The sequence below is a fragment of the Ictidomys tridecemlineatus genome, chromosome 2 (assembly GCF_052094955.1).
Source record: "Ictidomys tridecemlineatus isolate mIctTri1 chromosome 2, mIctTri1.hap1, whole genome shotgun sequence".
Taxonomy (NCBI): domain Eukaryota; kingdom Metazoa; phylum Chordata; class Mammalia; order Rodentia; family Sciuridae; genus Ictidomys; species Ictidomys tridecemlineatus.
Window position 1 is genome coordinate 117465466 of NC_135478.1, and position 15627 is coordinate 117481092.

General features: G+C 49.3%; 1 protein-coding gene across 5 annotated transcripts in view; it reads right to left on the reverse strand.

Moving 5' to 3' along the window:
• Positions 1-14030: 14030 nt before the first annotated feature.
• Tpst2 (tyrosylprotein sulfotransferase 2) overlaps positions 14031-15627 on the reverse strand; it is a 42467-nt gene continuing 40870 nt past the window's right edge. For 3 of the 5 annotated variants that reach the window (XR_013434994.1, XM_078039654.1, XM_078039653.1), the window contains one exon: positions 14031-14507. The gene's annotated coding sequence lies outside the window, so the exon portion shown is untranslated. Of the gene's footprint in view, positions 14545-14649; positions 15377-15627 lie in introns of those variants that run through there. The other 2 variants (XM_078039651.1, XM_078039652.1) reach the window with 2 other exon arrangements.

The window sequence follows — 15627 nt, forward strand, 5'->3', positions numbered from 1 at the left end:
AATAGAATGCAGGCCTGTGGTTTTTGGAATGCAGACCTGTACCCCCTAGGTGGCCTATATGCTAGATTTAAACAAACCAATAAGAAACCTGTTGCTCCCCGCCCCCCCCCAAACCTGTCCTAAACCCTATAAAAATCTCTGTATCCCCAAGCCCGATGTGCCAGTTCACCAAATCTCCGGCTGAGGTTCTGCTGGGCACCCGCAGGTACCTGTGTCCCAATAAAACCTCTTGCTTTTGCAGCCAGTGTTTCGTGTGATTCTCCTTGGACAGGGATACCGGGGGTCTTTCATTGGACGGGGGTCTTTCACTGGAACTGCTCCAGACTGAAGGAGACTATAGAGATGTGACAACTGAATGTCATACGTGGCATTGAAATAATTAAATAATTAAAATAATTAAATGCCACAGCACAGGGCAGAGCAGAGCAAATGTCACTGAGGCTGTCCTACTGGTTCTTTGCTGGGGGCTCTTCTGATCACTTTCCCTGGCTTAATTCACTTAATTCTTTTTTTTCAGGGTGGGGGAGGTGTACCAGGGATTGAACCCAGGGACACTCGCCCATTGAGCCACATCACCAGCCCTATTTTAAATTTTATTGAGATACAGGGTCTCACTGAGCTGCTTAGTGCCTCACTGATGCTGAGGCTGGCTTTGAACTCAGGATCCTCCTGCCTCAGCCTCCAGAGCCGCTAGGATTACAGGGATGCACTACCCTGCCCAGACGGATCTATCTGAGCCAACCTTAAAGTGATTGGTGGGCATTCACGGTCACAAGCACAAACGCCCTGTGTACATCACTGTGTCTGCAGTTTCTCAACCTTCAAAGACGGTTTCCTTTACCCCCCCTGTCTCTATCCACATGCTGACCACTCCCCTATACAGCCTAAGGAACACCGCAGTTTCCACATGGCCTCCAAAAGAATTTTGGGGGAAATAAAAAAGCATTGCTCAGTTACAACTTTAAATAGGTTGATACCATAGAAACAATCCTTAAGTGGATTGTTTCCAAGCTGATATATTTAAAGTCTAGCACATGTACTTTTTCTAGGACGGTGACATTATGCAGTTGCACATGGCTCATTCTTATTTTGAAGTTTGTCACAAAAATATATATGGTGTCCTGAACTTGGCAGAACTGAAAACCCAGATTGGCTGAGATTACAAATTTGATTTCCCTCTAAGTGCTCCTTGCAGATGGTTTCTACTTATATTTCAAGAACTTGTGAAGACTCTGTCCGTATATAGAAAGCTGGGACACAAGTTTCCCCAGATCTCGGACGTTATCGATGAAGCAAGCAACCCGCAAGAGCATACATTCACTTATTCATTAACATTATTTTTTATTTTGGTATCAGGCTCCTTAACCACTGAGCCCTTTTTTGTATTTTATTTAGAGACAGGGTCTCACTGAGTTGCTTAGGGCCTCGCTGTGGTTGAGGCTGGCTTTGAACTTGCCATCCTCCAGCCTCAACCTAAGGAGCCCCTGGGGTTATAGGTGAGCAACACTGCCCCCAGCTCATTAACAATATTGAACAAGTACCCAGCCATTGTCTACCACAATGTCACAGTGACCTCCAAACTTAGCACCTTGAAACAACAGAAAACACCTCAGGACACTTTGGGCAGGAAGTGGGGAGTGGCTGAGCTGGGTGCTTCTGACTCAGCCTCGTCTCTCCTGGGGTTGCACTCATCTGAAGGTTCCACAGGGGCTGAATCATCCACAGGTCTCAGTTCCCTGCTGCGGAACCTCCTGAGGTCCTTTATGACCTAATCTCAGAAGTCACACGTGGTCATCTCTGCAATTTCCTATTGATTACATAGCCCCACTTAGGGGCGCCAGGTTTAGCTAATAAAAATACAGCTGTGAATTTCAGGTTAAATGAATACTATTTTTGATTATGTATCATTCAACCTTGAAAAATACTAAAAATTACCCATCCTCTTATCTGGATTTCAGATGTTAACCAGAGTCCTCTCTTTAGTCTGCTATCCTGTCCTGATGAGTACAGGAAGGAAAACGTCCCAGTGGGGGGCACGGATACCAGGTAGCAGCTTCACTGGGCGCCATGCTGGAAGCCAGCTGCCACACCTGTGATGGCTGGAGGTGGCTGTCAGTGGGGATAAGTGGGGCAATTTTAAAAAATGCTTCCCACTCTCCTGGGTTTCCAGACTAGAGAGTCAGAACAACTTGAATCAACCAGCAGGAAAATAAACACAAAACCTGAATAAAGTGCTTCGGAGAGACGTACCTGGTGCTTGGTGCAGAGAAAAGTCATCCACTCCTTTCCTGGTGTGATGGCCCATGCCTGTCATCCCAGCCACTCGGGAGGATGAGGCAGGAGGATCACCAGTTCAAGGCCAGCCTCAGCAACTTAGTGAGACCCTGACTCACTAAGGCTGGAGTTGGGGCTCAGTGGTTAAGGACTCTTGGGTTTAATCTCTTGGACTATTAAAAAAAAATAAAATCCCAGAAAGAGGGAATAGCTGCTGTTCCATGTGACTTTCTGTAAGGGTGTGAAAGGGGCTGAGAGGGTTCTACTGCTAAAGAGGGACCCAAAACCCTGAAATGCATGGCTTGGACCTACATCAACACACATAAAGGAGCGCGTGTAAAACATGGTGAGAGTAAATAAAAGTTTGTAGTTTATGGTATTGTACCAACGTCGGTTTCCTAGTATTAGAGCTGTGTGAGATGTCCACGTGACTTATCTGGGTGAAGGATCCATGGAACTGTCTGCACTAGTTTTGCAACTTCATATGAGTCAATAATTATTTCAAAATAAATTAATAAACAATCTGTTGAGGGGGAAAAATAGCTTGTTACAAATGAGGTAAAATCTGAATAATCCAAACTGTCATCCCAGTGGCTCAGGAGACTGAGACAGGAGGATCGCAACTTCAAAGCCAGCCTCAGCAACTCAGTGAGGCCCTAAGCAACTTAGTGAGATCCTGTCTCTAAGTAAGAATAAAAATGGAATGGGGCTGTGGCTCAGTGGTTAAGCGTCCCTGGGTTCAATCCCAGGTACAAATAAATAAATCAATAAATCAGCATGATCCAGACTTGAGGAAGGCCTCAAGACAGAGGAGGGCCTGGTGGATGAGCCAGAGGCTTCCACCAGGTGGGAGAGAGTTCTTGTGGTTTATTATTCTGAGCAGAGCTCAGAACAGTGAATGAGACAGACTTAGGGAGGAAGGGTAAGAGGTGGCCACATGATTCCAGACCCAAATTTGGGGTGAGGGAAGGCTGGAACACCCCAATTGGTAGGAGGAGTCAGAGGTTGGGGAAACCCTCCAAGAAGCCCGGGTTGTTGGTGCCCTTGCCTGTGAAGGGCTTAGAGTCCCTGGAGGTAAGTGAAATCCTGGAGGTAAGGCAATGCGTGTTCTCATTTTGTACCCCTGAGGAAGACCGGGAACACTCCTGGGACGTCAGTGTTTCTGGAGGTCTGGTCTGAAAGTCATTTGAGAATCTGCAGGTGAGGCCCATCTCTTTTGAGATCTCGGCCGAGGTCGATGGTATGTTCTAAAGGTGGCTGCAGGAGTGTCCTCCACACCACATCTACTCTGCGAGAAGACCTTGCTACCCATGTCAGTCTGTCTCTTCTTGATTGCAGGAGGGCTCCTTGGCTATGTGGAAAACCGAAGTAGAAGTGCCAGGTGCCAGCTCCTGGCATACCCTTTCAGCTCCCGGGCTCCTGACCTCTTGTAATGTTTGCTATGGTTGGAGCCGAGCCCACGGGAGGAGCCCGACTTCCCTGGCCCACCTCACTCTAAGGAAGCCCAAGGTACCATGCAAAGAGGTTCATGGACGAGATGCCCAGGGAGCTTCCAGATGCTCCAGCCATCCCAGCCCAGGCTCCAGAGGAGAGTGAGGAAGCCTCCAGATGGTAGAGTCCCCACCAACATCTGCCTGGGGACCCATCCAGCTCGCTCTGGTTAATCCCAGAACGGAGCGATTTAACAAAGGGCAGCCCTGGTGCAGCCGGAGGAGGGGAACCAGGAAGGTCCTCTGCTCGTGGTCAGCAGGGACCAGGATCTTCCTGGGTCCTTACTCGGCCCAGGTCCCCCTTACCCTGGAGGTCAGGCCTACAGGAAGAGAGCTGGTTCTCTTTGTTGTGTTTTGATGGAAGTTGTCAGCGCCTGGCTCGGCCCGGGAGGTCCGCCACCGTGAGCCTCGAGGCCTGCGGTCGCTTCATTTGGCAAATGTGCAGCACACAGTCCCCCAGCCCTGAAGGCTGGGCGTGCATGGGATGGCAGCCCACCCTTCCTGCAGGATGGCCAGAGAATCCGGAGAGCGGCCAGCGACAGAGCTGTCCTCGGGTGCCGCAGCCTCCAGTCCTGAGCTTCCCTCACCTGGACTCGCCCACCTGTGACGGTTTGGATGGAGGTGTCCCCAAAAACTCAGTGTGAGACAATGCAAGAGGTGAAATGATGGGGCTGTGAGGCCGGGACGCCCAGGAGCGGACTAGCTGGGCGGAGCTGCAGCGGTGGGGCGTGGCGGGGGCGGTCACCGGGGCGCGACCTTGGTCAGTGTTCTGTGTCAGGAGGATCCGACCAGGGCGGTAGGCGGTGAAGGCAGCGCGCTCTCCCTCCCCCCTCCTCCCCTCCCCTCCCCCCTCCCCCCTCTTCTTTTCTCTCTCCCCCTTTCCACCAACATGTCCTGCCCACCGGAATCCCAGAGGAATGGAAGGAAGCCCGCTGTCTTTGGACTGAGTCTGTGAGCCCCAAATACACTTTTCCTTTTCTGTGATTGTTCCTCTCAGTCCTCTGGTCACTGCAGGGGAAAACCTGACGACTTGGTGACCTCCTTCTCAATTTCTCATAATCCCCTGTGAGGACAGCACGATCCTCACCCTCGTTTCCCCATTTATAGAAGAGGAAAGCCGAGGTTGGAGAAGTCATCCAACCTTCCCATGGGAGGAACTGGGTCCAGACCCCTCTGGGTACCCAAGTCTGCAAACGCTGGGATCCCTTCTATACAGTGGCTTAGCGTGTGGGTCTAACCCACACCGCAAGGCACAGCGTGCCCACCGTCACCCCACAGGGAAACCGCATGGCCAGGGCGTGACCCTCATTTTCTCTGACACCAAAGCTGGTCATATATAATTATAGTCCCCAAGTGAAGTGCTGAGTGCATGTCTCCACCTATGGCAAGATAAGGAATCAGAACAGACGGTGCCCTGTACCCAGACTGGACAGTGGAGGGTCCAGGATGGCTGACTCATTGCCCTAAGGAACCACCAAGGAAAGTTCTAGGACAAGGCTCCAGTTTCACAGTGCTGTCAAATTCTGTCCAAATCAGGGTACACAGGTGGAGTCTGTCAAAAAAGTCAGCATAAGCTGTGGTAGCGCACGCCTGTCACCCCAGCAACTCGGGAGGCTGAGGCAGGAGGATCAAAGCCAGCCTCAGCAACAGTGAGGCCCTAAGCCACTCAGTGAGACCCTGTCTCTAAATAAAACACAAAACAGGGCTGGGGATGTGCTCAGTGGTCAAGGGCCCCTGAGTTCAATCCCTGGTACCCCCCCCCAAAAAAAAGATTACATATTTAAATATAAATAGTCATCCCTGAGTATCCAGGGGACTGATTCCAGGATACCCACCAGCCATAACCAAAATCTGCACATGTTCAAGTCTCATATAAAATGCTATAGCAGTCACCTATAGCCTAAGCACATCTGCCCATACACTTCACCTTTTTAAAGTGATTTGGCAGTGCTGGGGAGTGAACCCAGGGCAGTGTTGGGAGTGAACCTGTACATGCTAGGCAAGCACTCCACCACTGAGCTACAGCCCCCCTCTCCCCCACACTTTTAACTCATCTCTAGATGACTTAGAGCCCAACCCAGAGTGAGTGCCGTCTACACAGCTGTTAAACTGTACGGTTTAGGGAAGAGTGACAAGTGAGGAAGTCTGAACACGCTCAGCACTGATGTGACTTTTTCCCAAATGTTCCTGATCCCACTTGGTTGAATTGCAGATGTGGACCGTGGGCCATGGGGCCGTGGGGGACTATGTGTCTAGGCATGGAAATGTGTATGAACAATCTGGAATACTGTGTTCCAAACAGGAAAGGGGAGGCATTAGGAAAGGAAGGGGATGTTGAGAGGAAGTACAATGGGACCTCTTGGGTTCTCACTCTACATTTTCTGGTTGCTTCTTGATAATGCACTCGTGTACTGCTGTGAATCAAAAAATCTTTTCAGCACCGGGCGCTGTGGCGCACGCCTGTCATCCCAGCGACTGGGGAGGCTGAGGCAGGAGGATCTCGAGTTCAAGCCAGCCTCATCGACAGTGAGACATTAAGAAGCTCAGTGAGACCCTGTCTCTGAATAAAACACAAAATAGGGCTGGGATGGGGCTCAGTGGTGGAGTGCCCCTGAGTTCAATCCCTGATACCCACCCCCCCCCAAAAAAAAAGAAGAAAAATCTTTTCTGACCAAATCAAGGACAATGAACAGTGAGTGGATTCCAAGACTGGCTTTTTCAGGGGACAAGTCCCTGTCCCACCACAAAGCTTTCACAAAGCTTTCTCTCCTGCTTCTCCCTCTGCTTCTGCTGTTAAGCCGCCCCCCCCCCCCCCCCCCGACAGTTCTGTGATTGTCCAGTGTCTTCATGGCTGGAATTCTTCTAAAAGGTGTGACCTGCTGGAACTGAGTCAGTGCTCCACTTTATGTTTTGAATAGAGCCCTTGCCACTCTGCCACTGTGATTTTTTTTTTAAATTTGTTCTGATAAGTTGGACAGGACAGTAGAATGCATTTTGGCACATCATACGTAAATGGACTTCTCATTCTTCTGGTTGTACATGATGTAGAATCGCACCGGTTGTGTACTCATATACGCACAAAGGGCAACAGTGTCCCATTGGTTCTCCTATTCTTCCTACCCCCATTCCTACTCCCCTCCCTTCCTTCCCCTCCACCTAATCCAAAGCACCTCTATTCTTCACTAGCCCCCACCCCCTTATGGGAACTTGCATCCGCATATCAGAGGAAATGTTCAGCCTTTGGTTCTTTGGGATAGACCTATTTCACTTAGCATGATAGTCTGCAGCTCCACCCATTTGCCAGCAAAGGCCATAATTTCATTCTTCTTTAAGGCTGAGTAATATTCCATTGTGTATATGTACCACATTTTCTTTATTCATTCATCTGTTGAAGGGCACCCAGGTTGGTTCTGCGACTTATTCTTAGACATGTTCTTTCTTTTCCTCTCCCATCTCCTCTCTAATCTTCCTCTCTAATCTCCTAATCTTGGGGTAAACAGAGTTACCTTTCTTCCCCATCCTGGGCAGAGTTATCTGTCCTTCAGCACACACCCACCAGAGGAAGGAAGCAATTTAGATCTTAGGGATGGGGCCAGAAGATCTCAGAAATGATCATCTCCTAAATTAACATGTGAATTACCATCCCCCACAGAACAGTGGAATGTAGCCTTTGAGTCACCTCTTTAACCCCCCCACCCTTGACTGGCAGAATCACAGCCTCTGGGACAGGAGTCCCTGTACTTCTCCTTCGTTAGCAAAGCAACACAACTTCTTTTTCCTTTTTCTAAACACAGTGTCCTCATTATTGCATTGGCATCAGGGACAAGAACTGAGATTTTGGGAACTGATCTGGCACCCTAGGTGGGACCCAGGAGCAACCCTCGCTCCAGCTCCCTTGGGCAGGCCTGGCTTTCCAAGCAACCCCACTTCCATGCTGAGGGTGTGAGGTGCTGCTGAACTGGTTGAGAGACAACCACGGGAGAGTCATCCCCCGGTTCAACCCCTGGTAAGAAAAAGAAAAAAAAAAAAAAGATGATTTTCTTGTGTCTGTTAGGTCTTATACTTAGGGAGCTAAGTCTGGTTTTTTGGTCCCAGGGGGCACTTAACCACTGACCAAATCTCCATCCCTTTTTATTTTTTATTTTGAGTCAAGGTCTCATTACATTGCTTACGGCCTCACAACATTGGTGAGGCTGGCTTTGAACTTGCCATCCTCCTGCCTCAGCCTCCCAAGCCACTGGGATTACAGGTGGTGCCACCACACCTAGTAGAGAAACTAATCTTAAAGGAATTAGGGTTCTATTTGTTTTTAAATCTTTTAAATGGTTTCTTAACTGGTTAAAAAGAGAACTGTTATTTAAGCTATAACAATATAGTTGACACCCTAAATATATGTAATAGATATTATGTCTACATCTGAGAACCAGGTTTGTATAAGCTTTGTCTAGATGTTATGCAAAAGTTTGCTAAACGAAGGTCTATGTGTTACCTGCAAGGTAACCAATAAGTGCTCTCTTTTATGTATAGTATCTATCATGCAAGGGCCACACCGCCCTTTGAAGACTTGTCATATCTGTTTGCTTTCACTAGGTCTATTTCTGATCACTAACACTCTTTCCTAAATGTGTAAGAGATTGAAGTCTCTCTTTTGTTTTTCGCTAGGACTGCTAACCCATGCAGCAGACCTGTGATTATTGTCACCTTCGACTATGGATTCTAAATTCACTTTAAAAGTTAAAGTGAGGGGGATGAGGTTGTGGCTCAGCAGTAGAGTGCTCGCCTTGCATGTGCAAGGCCCTGGGTTCAATCCTCAGCACCACATAAAAATAAACAAAATAAATGTATAAAAAAAAGTTAAACTGAGGGCTGAGGCTGGGGCTCAGTGGTAGAGCGCTTGCTTAGCAAGTATGAGGCACTGGGTTCAATCCTCAGCACCACATATAAATAAATAAAATACAAGGCCTACTGACAACCAAAAAAAAAAAAAAAGAAAGAAAGAAAAAAAAAAAGAAAAGCCAACCTGAGTAGGACATCTGTGTAATTGTGATACTAACTACTACTGGCTTCTCTGTATACTAGACACATTCATGTTCAAGTATACGAGGATTTTAAAATGCAAACCTCGGGAGAGCACTTTTCCAAGTTGGTATTCTCCAAAAGAACATTCTCTGTAGCGCTAGTCTCCTTTAGGTTTCTATAAAAATAACAAATTTGATTTGCATTTATTTACATCATTGAATGTTTTATAAATGGATAAAGGTCACCTGTTGTCAATAAGTCACATATGAAATTTTGTGTGACTCTTGACCCTGGGATGGGAATTCAGGTGTATTTTTGGAAGGTGGTAAGGAGACTGAATTGTTCAAAGGTTGACAGTGTGGACATGAAGACGTTCTGCCGCCTTATCCACAGGAGGGAAGAGCTCTCTCAGCCTCTCTGATCACGTTTCTGGTGTCTGTGTCGTTGACGGATATCCAGATGGACTCAGGAGGGAACACGTGGAGACCTTGGTACAATGATATCTTAAAGGGGGCCAAGATCAGACTCAGAAATGAAACACTTTAAGTTGTGTTCAAAAGATCAATATTTTTTTGTTGTTATAAAAAGTTCTCAAGAGTGATCCCTAACAAATCTCAGCTGACTCTAACAGGAGACAGGAAAAGGGTCCATTTTGACCAATTTGGACTCCAACACTTGGCAAGGGAGTTTGACCAAAATGCAGCGATACAGGGACATTTAAAAGACAAGACAGTGGCCCTTCTACCTGACATGCACATTAGTGTCAGTCTTCCTGAAAGTCAGTAAAACTGTCAGGCCATAAAGAAAGAGTTTTTACACAGGAGTGCCCAATAAATATCACAAAAAGCTCTGCCAGAGTCACAAGTATGTTCTGCCTCAACCTGAGACCTGCAACAGGGGCCCACTTCACCTTTTGAATATAGCTCTGAGGATTTTTTTTTTTCCTTTTTCTGGGATTGGGGTTTGAACCCAGAGGCCCTCGACCACTGAGCCCTGTCCCCAGCTCTGTTTTTTATTTTATTTAGAGACAGGGTCTCTGAGTTGCTTAGGGCCTCACTTTTGCTGAGGCTGGCTTTGCACTTGCAATCCTCCTGCCTCAGCCTCCCGAGCCTCTGGGATTACAGGCGTGCACCACTGCACTAGCTGTCTAGGGCTTATTTTCAAAAGGGACATGTTTTCCTTTTCCTCTTTTCCCTCTCCCTGCCACCAACCTGGGGGCGGGGAACAAGATGATGTGAGTTATTAGTGCTGTACAGGAAGATGTCTGCCAGAGGATCTAGGCAGTGAATATCTCCCAAATTAACATGTGAATCCCAGCACACCATCAGGGTGCCCTGGGACCCCCTACCAGAGCACACCTGGAATGCAACCCTAGAGGACTGCCTTTAAAATCCCCATTCCTCCCAGTGGGCACAATCACAGCCTCAGGGACACGAGTCCCTTGGGATCCTCCTTTGCTAGCAAAGCAATAAAACAAGCTTTTTCTTTTTCTCAAACCATGGCCTCATCATTAAACCGGCATTGACTGGCATCAGGGACCAGGCGAGCCTCGTTACAGACCCACGGTGCTTCTTTTGCTGCCCTCATCACTATGAACTGCTGCTCTGACCTCCCTTCCAGAGTCTGCACTCATCGCCTGCAGCTCAAGAGGACACGTTCATCCAAAATACCCTGACCCAGTGCTCCCGCTTACCTGGATGGTCACAAAGACTGCTAACCGGGGACAGCTCATCACCACCGCGGTTTCCACCTTGGAAAGTTAATACATCTGGGATAGACGGCAACACTGAGGGCGCGGGAACAAGGAGGAGGCCGAAAGGTATAAAAAGAAAAGCAGGGGGGGAGGCAGGGCGGAGGGGGGGAGGCTCGTGAGAAATAAAGTCCAGTGGGTCATTTTCATAACATAGTATTTAGGCTGGGCACAGTGGGCCTTGCATGTGATCTCAGCAGCTCGGGAGGCTGAGGCAGGAGGATCACGAGTTCAAAGCCAGCCTCAGCCACCACGAGGCCCTAAGCAGCTCAGTGAGACCCTGTCTCTAAATAAAATATGAAGTAGGGCTGGGGATGGGGCTCAGGGGTCGAGGGCCCCTGAGTTCAATCCTTGGTACCAAAAACAATAATAATGATGATGATGATGATGATAATATAGTAATAGTATTCAGCCTTAATTGGGATATAAACATCCAAGTGTAGCCATTTTTAACTCTAGTCCTTCCCTTTGCCTATCCCAATTTTTAAAACTTGTTCTTCTTAGCTGTGCGTGACAGCAGGATGTATTTTGACCTACTATGCACACGTGGAGTACAACTTCTTATTCCCCTGGTTGGACATGATGCAGAGTGACACTGCTGTGTCATCATGCACACATAGGAAAGATTCATTCCCCGTCTTTCCTATTCCCTCCCTCTCCCTCCTCTCCACGGCCCTTTGTCTGGACAATGAACTTCTATTCTTCCCTCCCCATTACTGTGTGTCAGCATCCCCACCTCAGAGAGCATTGGGCCTCTGGTGATCTGGGATTGGCCTCCTTCACTAAGCATGATGTCCCCAGCCCACCCCAATTTTAAAATTAGCTAATGGGCTCCTCCTGTCAGGGCAAGGGCAGGGCTGTCCCTCTTAGAGATGGGAAGCAGGGGGCTGCCTCCTGTGAGGAGTGGAAGGCCCTGGGCCCACTGCACAATGCAGTGCTCAGCTTGAAATGCTGAGCGACTTGGGATGGGAGAGGCCTGGGGAGGGGAGCAGAATAAACAGCTGCCAGCAGTTAACACCAGAGAGTGAAAATCCACAGCCCTTGACAGACAGGAGGCCAGAAGGAAGGGGCCACCTGGCCGACAGAGATAAACTATGTGTGTGCCAAAGGCCCGGATCCACAGGGGGACTTTCCCGCTCAAGAGAACCAACAGAAGTGGGGACAACTATAAGTTCATATTTTTTTCTTTCTTTGGTACCGGGGATTGAACTCAGGGCCCTCGACCACTGAGCCCCACCCCAGCCCTGTTCTGTGTTTTATTTAGAGACAGGGTCTCACTGAGCTGCTTAGGGCCTCGCTGTGGCTGAGGCTGGCTTTGAACTCTTGATCCTCCTGCCTCAGCCTCCCCAGCTGCTGGGATCCTAGGCGTGCACCACCGTGCAGGCTAAAGGTATATTTCTTTAAATAACCTAGTGTTAGGTTCTCAGGCCAAAGCAACTCCATTTTGAAAATCAGCACCTGCCCACCCAGGCATGACCTTTCCTAACTACCGAATCCACCAAAGACAGACAAGTAACAGTCACAGGACCAGACGGGTTACTTTTTAACCACTCCATTGTACATGACTGGATAGTTTGGATAGTTAAGAGGTTTTCCGGGCAGGCTGCTGCCCCTTGCAGAGGGCGGCCTGGGAGAGATTCTCTGTCAACAAACCTTGCTCGACTCAAAGCTGGGTCCCTTGTGGATATCTGCGCCAGCTACCCCAACACCTCGGTGACGGTGGGGAAGATGGTGGACCCCAGAGTTCTCAGCCAAGGAGGGACAGGGGGGATCTTGCACTTTACAGGATAAAACACTGGCTGTCCCCAAAATGGGGGTCCCTGAGCACCAGACACCTGATCTTGCCAGGCCGTCCTTAGAGCCTTGCTCTTTCCTCTTCCTGGGGTCTTTTGGTTCATCCTCTGGGCTTCGACGGGTGAGCGCGGGGCTCCCGCCGCCCAGGAGCCCTTGCTCACCGAGCTCTGTCTGGTGCGCATGCTTCTGGCAGAAGTCAAGTCGGCCTCGCCCACCGTCCCCAGCGCTGGGCTCGTGGCTCCAGTGTTTCAACCCAGCAGGAAGCACAGCCCTCGGGGCTCAGGACGTCACAGCTGGGCCTTCTGGGAAAGGAAGGATCGCAAGCCAGAGCCCAATTCTCACGGTCAGAAGGATCCCAGACATGTGGCTCAGAGTGACGGGCACAGTGGGCCGAAGGGACAGGAAACAGGATGGGACACCCTCAGGTGACAGAGTGGGTCCTCTCGAAGAGGGTTGGGACGGCGTGCCCCTCCTGCACCCCAGTTTTATTGGGGGTCCCAGAGAAGTTTCCAGAGACCCACCGGGCCCACCTTTTGTTTCTGAGTGACAGCAAGATGACATCAGACTTTCAAGTCCCTTCTGCCATGACAGATCCAGGTCACTCTGGCCCATGCTGACTGGTTCTAATTGGATTTTTTTTTTCTTTTTTGTACCAGGGATTGAACCCAAGGGTGCCTGACCAAGGATCGACATGCCCAGACCTTTTTATTTTGAGACAGGTTTCAATGGGTTGCTAACAGCCTTGTAAAACTGCGGAGGCTGGCCTCGGACCTGCCATCCTCCTGCCTCACCCTCCTGAGTTGCCGGGATGACAGGCATGGACAGGCGTGGGCCACCGCGTCCAGCTTCTGGCTGGATTCTTAACCATAGGTTTTGTAGAGTTTGAGGTTAGGAGGGATTATCCTTATCGCCCTGAGTTTCAGGATCTGGTCCTTGAAAAGGGGTTACAAAGTTCTCCCCCTTCAGGGTCACCTGGGTTCCTCTTGTCCTTGTTATTTTGGGTCTGCATTTCTCCTGAAGATAACAGGCAGTTTTCTGAGGAATGTGACATGTCCTGTCTGCTTGGGCCAGACAGGGCCATAGGTACATTGCTTCTTGGAAAAGAGAGCAGGTGGGGTCAGCACAGTGGGCCCATTGTATAGAATTATTCTCTGACCTCATGTTCCCAGCACTCTCCTCTGTCCCCTATCCAGGTGAGCTCCCTGGCCGGCAATGCTTCATCTCTATTGTCACGCATCCTTACAGGGACAGTCGAGCAGGTGGTCTATTAAGACTCTGTAGGGAATCCCAGAGGCTCAGGAGGCTGAGGCAGGAGGATCTCAAGTTCAAAGCCAGCTTCAGCCACAGCGAGGCCCTAAGCAACTCAGTGAGACCCTGTCTCTAAATGAAGTACAAACTAGGGCTGGGGATGTGGCTCAGTGGTCGAGTGCCCCTGAGTTCAATCCCAGGTACCAAAAAAGACTCCACAGGGCAGAGAGAAATAGCCTGGCCTCTGTGTGGCTTTTCCCTGACCTGGTTTTTCTCTGGTATCTCACCGACCACCATGACTACGACAGTTCCTCTGAGTCCCAGCAAACCACTAGCCTGACATGGGGTGTTCAGCTGTCCCTCGTATGGACATGTTCTCCGGCTTCTGCTTGTCACCCATCCATGTGACAACTCAACTCGGGCACAGAAATCTGTTCACTTGGTGAAGTACGGCATTGACGAATGAGACTCTGATCACTTTATTCAAATAATTCTTTTTCTCTGTTAAAACGGAGTAGAAGTGGGAGAGAAATCAAAGAAAGTCTCATATATTAAATTCTTAAATAGATTTTTTGAAATTCAAAGTAAGGGTGAAAAGGAAGAGGCACAGGTTGTAGATCTTGTCCCAACAAACAAAGCCACCAAGGCAGTCCTGCAAATGACAGAGGAGGACAGCAGATCCATTAAAAAAAAAAAAAAAAATGGGGAAAATATAAAAGCCAGAGCACATCCACACTCTTGGCCCTGCCACGTCCAGAGAGAGTGTCAAGGGACAGTGTCAAAAGCTTCTGTTTTTGCAAACATATGCAATACATTCCTCCCTGGCAGTCCTGTTTTGGTGATTAACAGCAAGCAATATGCTTGGATTAGGGTCCGATTTCCACTCGAATGCGGCTTCTTCTTTTCTCGGTAACAAAGCCATTTGCAGAGATCTGAAAGGGAAGACTGCGTTGAGCCCAGAGTCACAGCCTGAAACAGAGGTTTTATATTTACACGTGCGTCTGTGTGAGGTGTGGTCCTCCTCCATGGCGTGAGTGCAAGGTTTATACACGCATCCCAGGTGGCAGGAGAGGATTTGAGAACATTCCTTGGGTTCTCACCCGCATGTCAACCTGCACCCACCTGACCTCCAAGATGCACTTATTTATTTATTTGGAACCAGGGATTGAACCCACGGACGCTTAACCCCCGAGCCCCATCCCCAGCCCTTTTTGTATTTCATTTAGAGACAGGGTCTCACTGAGCTGCTCAGGGCCTCGCTCAGTTGCTGAGACTGGCTTTGAACTCGCGATCCTCCTGCCTCAGCCTCGGGAATGGCTAGGATCACAGGTGTGGGCCACCGCGCCTGGCCATTTTTCTTAATTATAAAGACCAAATGGCAGTGATTTGGGGATAGAGGCCAGGGAATGATGAGCATTTGTTCAAGGTGAACTTGGCCCAGGATCAGCTACTGCACCACGTATATAAACCCGGTTTCGTAAAAAAGGTCCAGGATTCTACCAACGAATCCACAGGAAGTCAGCAAAGAGGACTCGAGTTGGGAAGGCAGGGAGGGGAGCTGTTTTCAACAGGAAGGTTCTTCTCTGTGGAGTTGAACTCTGGGATCTTAGCACAACTCAAGGTGGGACCTCTGAGGAGGACAGAGCCCAGTGTCCCCAGCTGGGCAGGCTGGTGTGAAGCAGACTTAGAGACACACTCATAAATATTCTGATTATTTAAAAGTAGGATAAGATTAGTAAAATTAAAATAATAGGGAGGGCGGGGGGGGGGTGTAGCTCAGTGGTAAAGCACTGGCCCAAAGCTGTAAAAAACAAAAAAGGAAAGTACAAATTGGTCCTGAGTTCTCTGTGGGGTTCTCTGTGGGGTCCCCCTTGCTTTCCTTGGGCCACGCTGGGGATGCTGGGGGCGGGGGCGTGTCGGGAGGCCAGCTCACTTGCTGGAGCCTGGACTCCCGTCCCAAGTTCATGGGGAGGGTCCACTGCTTTTACAGTTGTGAGCCTTCCCACCTGGGCCAGCTCCCCTGTCCCTCAGAGGTGGACACTGATGAGCCCC